The 9,333-nt window shown below is 36.3% G+C and overlaps 1 pseudogene; it reads right to left on the minus strand.

The window, feature by feature from the left end:
- Positions 1-5,768: 5,768 nt before the first annotated feature.
- On the minus strand, positions 5,769-8,563 carry LOC133868175 (calcium-transporting ATPase 12, plasma membrane-type-like; annotated as a pseudogene).
- Between the last annotated feature and the right edge of the window lie 770 nt (positions 8,564-9,333).

The following is a 9,333-nucleotide window of genomic DNA, read 5'->3' on the forward strand; positions in this document are numbered from 1 at the left end:
GGGCTTTTGTCTAATGAAGGTTTTCTCTTTCCAATGCATGTTGATTAAAAGGATATAGTTTATTTTTTTATTTTTATTTTTATTTTTTTTATTTTTTTGAACGTAAAAGCCTTCTTCATTGCCGGAACAAGCGCCCGGAAAACATCCAAATAGTTACAAAGAACAGAACAAATACATAGAAAAGAAGACAATTACGGCCGCCCGAAGGCGAAGAGAAACCAAGACCGAAGGCGGAGAGAAGCGGCTATAGGTAAAGAACCTCTAACCACAAAGACAGGGGAAACTCTAGCTTAAAGCAGCTACCGGAAACCGGTAGACTGTGAATCAAGAGAAGAATTTACAATCATGTGTAATTCTGATGTAATTATCATTAAAAATCGGGATGCTGTGGCTCCCCAAAATCATTATGATAATTGCGACTTCATTAACATCTAACAACTTTATAGATGCCCCCTTAATAGCCCCAGGAATATAACAAACTAATACCTAAATGGGGTAAACAGCATTTTCCAAGATGCAACCAGGTGAGTTCCCAGGAAAGTGAGGGGGGTCACTTGGACACACTTAAATCCCAAGACTTTCCTAGCCAGAACTTTTCTAGACATTGCATTCTTGGATATTACTGTAAACACACCAGCGTATATGGTATTGTTAATTATTCTTAGGTCTAGGCATCAAGCAATTTATATTTAAACAATATAAATTTAACAATTAAAAAATATTCCTCAATTTATGTATTAAAGAAACAATAATTTTAATACAGATCAATGCAAATCATAAGAGAAATAAAATTGCAACATGAGAACATAATAAAATACATGGCTCAATGGTTTAGTAAATGGCCTTAGCCCTTTACACTTGGTCAACCCAAGTTCTAAACCACACATGAGCCTACTAGTTTTTTTTTAATTTTATTTAAAAGCTACTGTAATGGGCTACTATATTGGGTTGGGCTTTGGGGTCACAAGACTCCAAATGGGCTACTGTATTGGGCAATTAGGTCAACCCACTTAATCGGGTCGGGCCTCTGGGCCTATGTATAGTGCTGGCCCAAATTGGGTCAGCCCACTTAAATGGCCCAAAACTGCATGAGTTTTAAAAAACCCTACCCGAAAATATATCCAATCCAGAAACCTTAATGGGTCGAAACCCTACCCGGTCACCAACCAACCCTACCCGTAATGTTCCAGATGGGTTGAAAACCCTAAAAATCGGAACCCTAGCCGCCACCCCTTTATGAAAATACCCATATCAAGATTACGACAACTCAAAAATAAGCAGTATATCACAATACACAGAATAGTGATAATAATAAAAAAAAATTGCCATATCAAATTTATGAGTTTTCAAACGTATGTGAACAACAAATTTAATTGTATTCACAAAACATCTATTGGATTGAACAAAAATATGTTCACAAAACTATGATTTAATAACCGAACATGAACAATAAAAAACAGACTATGTTCACAGAAATTATGGATTCAACAAAAACTTATTGCTAAGCAAAATAGCATAGAAGTGGCTTTGATACCACATGTTAGAAATATTCAACATATTACTTAAACTAACATGCGCAGCGGAAAACAAACAAGACAGAATTCAGGCTTACCTCTAGCCATATTTGCTCAAGCTTTTCTACGATCCATCTGAAGAACAAGAAAAGATTATTTGAGGGATCTTCTAACCTATGCCTATTACTGTATTACAGTACTGATGGTGTATACAGGCTATTAATTTATAGGCTAGGTCAGGGACCCTCAAATATGGTAAATACCGTATTGTTCCTCCCATCAAGGAAACAATATTATTAATTGATTTTAAATCAATTAATCGATTCCATTACGATAATTTAATTAATTAAATTACCTAACTGTAATACAGTATATACTATTTATTTATTAAATATAATAAACACCATATATGTGGCATATAGGCCATATATGAAGATAATATCTTACACTTTCTGCACCAACTCAATATGCAATATGTAGACACAACTGTATGTGAGTCTGTGACTGATAGAAATTAAGATATTGAAGTGAATATATATGAAGGTTTCAGTGAGGATCGATCAGAGAGTTCGCTTTGTTAAATTCTGGTTGGCTGAAGGGCATGCATGTTTTGGAACGTAAGGAGGTATTTTAGGGCGCGGGGGCAACACCTCGAGGAGGGAACATTGAAAATTCGATATGCGCTTGTTGCGGATCTGCATTGGTTTCTCTTCCTTTCCCACTTTTTTTTTTTTTTTTTACGTCATTTTCAATTTTTGTTAACTATGGCTTCATTTGTTCCGACATAAAAAATGTTTTCTATTGAAAACTACTTCTACCGAAACATTTTTTCAGAAAAATTATTTCAGTTGAATTTTTTTTGAAAAATTAATGGCGAAGGCGGCGACGATCACCGCAACGGCAAGTGTCAGGTGACCTCTAACGCCAACGGACAACGTATGACTTGATCTGGCGAATGTGTGGAGGCTGCTAGCGACGACGATAGAGAATGAAATGCGAGAGAAGAGCATAAGCCAAATCCTACAAAATAATTAGGAGCATAATTAGCACAAAGTTCAAAGGTCTAATATGAGTTATTACAATTGTTTTGCTTATTTGAATAAATGAAATTTCAAAATAAGAGCATTATTGTAATAAGAATAAATTTTGGCATCACATTTGTAATTACTCTAAAAAACTTAAAAAAACTCTCAATTTGATGTATTTATCTTTTAGTTTATTTATTTATTATAATTTCATCCGTCCGTTAGGATTTTCTATTAAATTTTAATGGATCGATGGGTGTCAAAATTCTCAAAATACCATTCTTTATTAGGGAAAAAAAAATTGCAAGGATTTAAGCGTTGTACGTTTAAGATTTAATGGAATTTGCAAAAATATTCATGCCTGAATCTTAATAAAAAAAAAAAATGGTATTTTGAAAATTTTAACAAAATTAAAAACTGAAAATTCAAAATTTTAACTAAACAATTTGTTTTTTTATTTTAATTCCCAAGTTTAAAAATCTTAGCTTCCTACATCAAACTCTCTAAAAATTTCTCCATTTTAACTAAATATTATTTTTTATTGGTTTTGGAGCAACTACTTACCTATCATGAAAATCACAACTTCAATTTCATCCAGATCAAGAATTCAGTTCATAAAAAATCAGAACTTAAGAATAGACAATTTTCTTATATATCTAACCCACATGCCAAATCCCCAAAACTGACTGAAATAGCCCATGCCTGTCATATCCATTTCCAAAGAAACGGTATGAACTTTGAGCTTACACTCACTCCTACACGGCCAACAATCGGATCCAAGCACGTACCAGAATGCAACAAATTAAAGGAAAAACATGAAATGATTGCCATTCTGAAAACCAAAGATAATTCAAACATCTCAAGCATGAGTACCACCACCTACTTCCCCTATTCACGTAAAACCCAAAATCCGGGGCAAGCTCACAGTGCAAAGACAAAAACAAAATAAACAATTAAATAGATTGCAAAAAAAAAAAAAAAAAAAACTCTTTTTTGGGCTCAAATCCGAAAAGGGTATGTCGATAAAACTAACCCCACTATCGGAATCATGGCAAATCCGGACTAGCTCATTTCACTTGTGCGAGCCAGCCACCATGAAAGGAAAACGGGTGCCGAGGAAGAAGCGGGAAAGAAAAAAAAAATGATAAAAAAATAGATAGGGCAAGGAATTGTAGAGAATTTCTGACAAAAAATATTTTGAAAAAAGTTTGAAGAGATTGATGCATAACAGAAATTTGGGTTTTTCTTCAAAATCTGATGAAACTTTTAAATTAAAGAGCTCAATATAAATGCTCTTAGAATATGCATATAAATCACATACATTTATGATTCTAACTTGCAGTTTGAATGCATATAAATTTAATAAATTAAATTTTAGAAAAATCAACTAAATTTAAAAGAAAACCTTATTCTTATATAAAAATTGCGTTCTTAGCTTGTACGTGCCTTCTGCGAATGCTTTGTACGGAGTTGCAGCGATCTCTACAGTACTTTCCATCATCATGGCGGAACTAGAAAACTTTATAAGAGTAAAAAGTTAAATTATAAAAGTATTATCGTACAAAAATATATAATTTTTTGGGACATTTTTAAAATTTCCACCCTGCTTAATTAATTGCCATCTTCCCGGACGTTTCCTCGAAATTCTGGTAGGAGTTGTGTATTTGTTTGGTAAAAGTTGTGGTAGGGGTTGTACGTGTCAAAACTTACGTATAATTTCTATGCTAACCAAATTGATGTTCATTGGAGTTCTTTTTCTCATTAATATTATTATTATTATTATTATTATTATTATTTCTCTTCTGAACAAAGTTTTTTCTAGGGGCCGGTTTCCTCGAAGCTTCGATCATATATATATATATGCATTACAAAGAATGGATAAAGTTCTTGAAGGAGTTTTTTTCTTTCCTCTCTCTCTTTTGGTCAAAGTTGTTGCGAATCTTGTTGCAGCTTTCGGGCTGATTCTTTCATTACCTAGTGAGTGCCCCAAGTGGAATAATTAAGCCGCCAAATAATAGTATTATTGATAATATTGATAAAGAAAATAAGAAAGTTTTGTGAAAAAAATAATGGATTAGGCCCTAATTATAGTACAGGTACACAACCATTTTGCCCAAAAAAAAAGAAAAAAAAAAGTGTGCATTGTCTCTAGCTTACACAGAAATATCAGAGAAGCCTAGGAACACAAATTTATATTATTATTTAAAAAAAAAAAAAAAAAAAACCAAGACAAATCTTATAATTTTTTGAACCGTCCATATATATATATATATATCCAACAAATTATCATAATTACTCTCTAAAATACGTCACAATTTCCTCCGCAACCAAGATATAAGAGGCCTAGGGCTGCCACTACCAGCTCGTTCGCTTGACCACCAAGCTCTTGCTTCCAGCCTCTCTGCCTCTTCCTTCGACCATCTCTCACACCAATTGAATCAAAGTATAGACACACTACTAATGATCTGCCGCTTCTTTTTAGATCTATATACATGTTACGGGGTATGCCGATGATCACATGAGACGGAATATGTAACGCTTAGACCAAAAAGGGCCTAGTCTATTAGCCTTAAAGGCTCAGAGATACAAAGTTACTTATTAAGACCCCAGACCACTTGTAAACTACTACCAATGCATGCATAAAGTGTACATAATAACACAATTTTTGTTTTTTGTTTTTGTTTAATGCACTTACTAACATAAAACATAGTTCGACAGAATATAAATGCAATAAAAGTAACATAGTGGATGATATGATGGCCCCCAAAAGTCTAAGCATTAATAACACTGAAATAAGATGTAAATTAACTTCTTAATAATTTAAGCATCATATCCTTTGTAGTTTTACCCATTTGGCCTTGCATACAATTACACAGCGTATGCTTGGGGTTGTACGATTCAATCTTCGAGGATCAGGCAACATGCACCGTCGCCGCAGATATGCCCTGGCTAGCTAATTAACTTCTCGGTGCACTCACCATGGCAACTTAATGATGGTCATACCTTCATGTAACCGTAACTTTAGTATGATGCACTCCATTCTAGTCTGGTACCCTATTATTAACTTTTCCTTAGACCAAACGGCTTAAAACCTTCCTTTACAAAATGTGATTCCACCTTACACATGCTTATTCTTTACTTCTTTAAACTTTCAATAATCATGTAACTTAACATGTGAAAGTTTACTCATCAGAGATTATTTCTTATTAGATTCTAATTAACACAGATACTAAATAATTATCATCATATCATGAGATAGACAAGCTTCCATTAGTGGCAGCTCGGGAGTCGCAGATTCTGAGGGAGCAAAGGGTGTCATGCTAATGGTTCCCATATTTGAGCAAAATGGTCCAGTAAACCAACCCATGATGCAACCTGCTGTCCACTTTGTAGCCCAATCGTTAGCACATGATAACATCCCAATTAGAAGACAGACGAACCACTGCAACCAATTCAATTTTGGGTTGCCGAGAAGGATATGTGCAATCCCAATAAAAGACGCCTGAAGCACCAGAATAACAACCACCGCCACCCAAAAAAATGGGTTACGATGAATGCCCCTAAAAACATTCTTCTTCTCCAGCTCCCTTGAATTGACTTGGTTAAATACTTGGCAAAGAACGAAACCATTGAAGATAATGGTTTTACTCACCGCCTTCTTGCTAATGCCCAGGATAGCTTGCCCTTTGAATTGGAAGGTCAGTAAGATGGCAACCTGATATAGAGCTTGACTGACTACGTTTCTCCACATAGCCTTGGTGATAAGTGGTTCACTTTGTCTCAGTGGCGGCCTGTCCATCAGTTTTTCTGTCAGTGGCTCAGTCAGTAATGCAAGGCCACCTAGAAGGGTCACGATAAGTTAGCCCAAAGCAATTGGATTGCCGAAATTGGAGAATATCCCAAGGACATGGTTGTGATGGAGGTTATCAACATCCCTGTGATATTCATGGTAAGCTCAAGCTGGATATACTTCCGAATGTTGTCATAAGTACATCTTCCGCACCCTACAATGGTGACCAAGAAACTGAAATCGCCGTCGCGGATGATGATGTCAGAACTTTCTCTGGCCATTTCACTGCTACAACTCTCTATCACAATCCCCACATCAGCTTCCTTTAGGGCCGGAATGTCATTTATTTTGCCACCAACAATTGCTACTTTGTGGCCTTTTTTTTTCAAACACTGCACTAGAAGGAGCCTGTCTGAAGGGGAGGAGCTTCCCATCACGGTGATTTTTTCTACTTCATTCATCCTCTCCTCGTTGCTGTAGTTTCGGAAGTTTTCACCTTCAAGCACCAATCTATTTGAGTTGGGAAGCAATCCACACTCGAGAGCTATGCCTTCCAACCCTGAGACATTAGCTTCTGAAACAAGAATGACACTAACTCCAGCATTTGTCCAAGCTTGTATTGCTTTTCTTGTCTCTTCTGTCCAGAACATATTAACCTCCAGCGGGTGAATGCAAATAGTTGTGACTGAACTCATGGTGAGACAAGCCCAAGGTTCTTGAGCAGAGGCCTTGTCAGACAGCATCTTCCTATTCCAATAAGTGATTGCGAGCGTAATTACCACAGGAATTCCTTCCGTTACTCCAACCAGCAACATAGTAAGTGAAGTTGTTAAGGTACTGGTCTTCCCATATGGTTTGATGACAATTCTCTTGATTGCATCCATTACCTCCTTGGATGCAGTTGGTTTCCCCTTGAAATCTGGGTGGTTGGAGCCAAAATCTTCCTTTCCAAGCTCAAAATTGAGGAACGACACAATAAGAATAAGGATAGAGATTGAGAGCCCAATAATTTGTGAGCCAGTGTTCACCCGGTCAAGTTTAGCTGGTAATGGGGCCTTGTCGTCAAGGGCTTGAGTAACCTGGTTCATCAACTGACCCCATGTGGTGTCCATGCCCACAGATGTAACTAGCATGCGACCAGTTCCATCAACCACCTTTGTGCCGTAGAACAGAAATGGGTTCCTGTCATCGATGGTGGACTCTAGACCATCATAATCTAGTTTTAGAAGCTCACCAGATATGAACAAGCCATCAGCAAGGATCTGAGATCCCCCCTCCAGGCATACTATGTCACCCACCAAAACATCACCGATGGATACTTTCTGTGGGTATCCCCCTCTGAAGACTTCAACAGATTCCATTTGCCGCATTTCCAATGGTTTCTGCTTTCGTGACGTCTTCTGTGAATGTTCAAGCCAGAAGTCACGTAGCAATGGAGCAAGTTCAAGTATGATGATGTCAACAATTATGAGTACTCCTTCCTCCCAGCCAGTCCTCCAACCTTCCTCCTTGATCCCAAAGCCAAGTGACAGCACTGCGGACACGGACAGAAGGAGAATAATGTAACTATTGCAAGATATTGTTACGAGAAATTGAAAGCAGCCTTGCTTAGGAGCCTGTTCTGTGGAGAGCGTGCTGGGTATGCGTCGAGAGCGAATGTCTTGCTCATCTCCACGGATTCCGTTCTCTAAATCAGTATCCAGAGCCTTTGCAATTACTTGGATGCCTCCAAAATTCTGTAAGGAATCTAGGTCCTTCTCCTTTACCATTCTCGCTATGTTTTCCAAATTTACATTTATTGAAACTTCATTTGATGCGGACGAGATTTCCTCCCCTCCTTCGCTTTGTAGATCCTGCAAAATATGATCAATTAGAAGATACATAGTGATAAAATAATTCAAAATATATATATATATGCGCGGAAGTAATATATATATATATATATATATATATATATATATATAGAGAGAGAGAGAGAGAGAGAGAGAGAGAGAGAGAGAGAGAGAAAAGAGAAGAGATTTGAGGTGGTTTAAGGCTAAGCCTAGACCAGCCAAACCTAAATTATAGTCAGGCACCATAGAAATCCAGGAGAGACAAGACGGAAAACTTACTGCTTCTGATGTGCCATCGGTGCTGATGATACTGTAATAAGAAGTAGATGATGAAGTACTTGATCTGTCAAGAGCAAGAGAAGACTCCAGATCTCCATCATGGCTAGAGCTCTTGGTTGACATCTGGCTTGTGTGACTTTCCCAGGCAATTAATATTCATCCAAAAAAAATTACAAGAAATTATACAGCTAGCTTTCTGCACCAATTCAATATGCAATATGTAGACACCACTGTATGTGACCGATAGAAATTAAGATATTAAAGAGCTTGTTTGGCAAGGATAATAAAATTTTCTCTTTATCTCTTCACTTATTCTAAAAACAATTAACTTCAAAACATTATAATTTTATATCATATCAATAATTTTTTTTTATTATTTAAATAAAAAATTCACTACAATACAAAATTTTTTTTACTTTTCTATGCAAATTTTTTTTACATTATATTACATTTATCACTTTCAACTCCCACTACCAATTTTCCTTCTTTTACCAAACAAAGGCCAAAGTGATCAATATGAAGGTTTCAGTGAGGATCAGAGAGTTTGCTTTGTTAAATTCAGATTGGCTGAAGGGCATCCATGTTTTAGAAAGTGAAAGGGTATTTATAGGGGGGCAACACCGCGGAGAGAAATTACATTTAAAATTCGATACTCGCTCTTCGGATATATGCATGTTTTCCGTACGTTCCTTTCCCACTCTTTTTTTTTCTTTTTTTCTTTTTCCCAACGTCATTTTCAATTTTTGTTAACTATTTATTCCTACGGAAAATGTTTTCTGTTAAAAAATAATTCCGCCTAAATCATTTTTCAAAAATATTATTTCAGTTGAAAACATTTTTTGGCATTTGACTCGTACGAAAAATCAATGGCAAAGGCGGCAACGACCACCACG

The sequence above is a fragment of the Alnus glutinosa genome, chromosome 5 (assembly GCF_958979055.1).
Source record: "Alnus glutinosa chromosome 5, dhAlnGlut1.1, whole genome shotgun sequence".
Classification (NCBI taxonomy): Eukaryota; Viridiplantae; Streptophyta; class Magnoliopsida; order Fagales; family Betulaceae; genus Alnus; species Alnus glutinosa.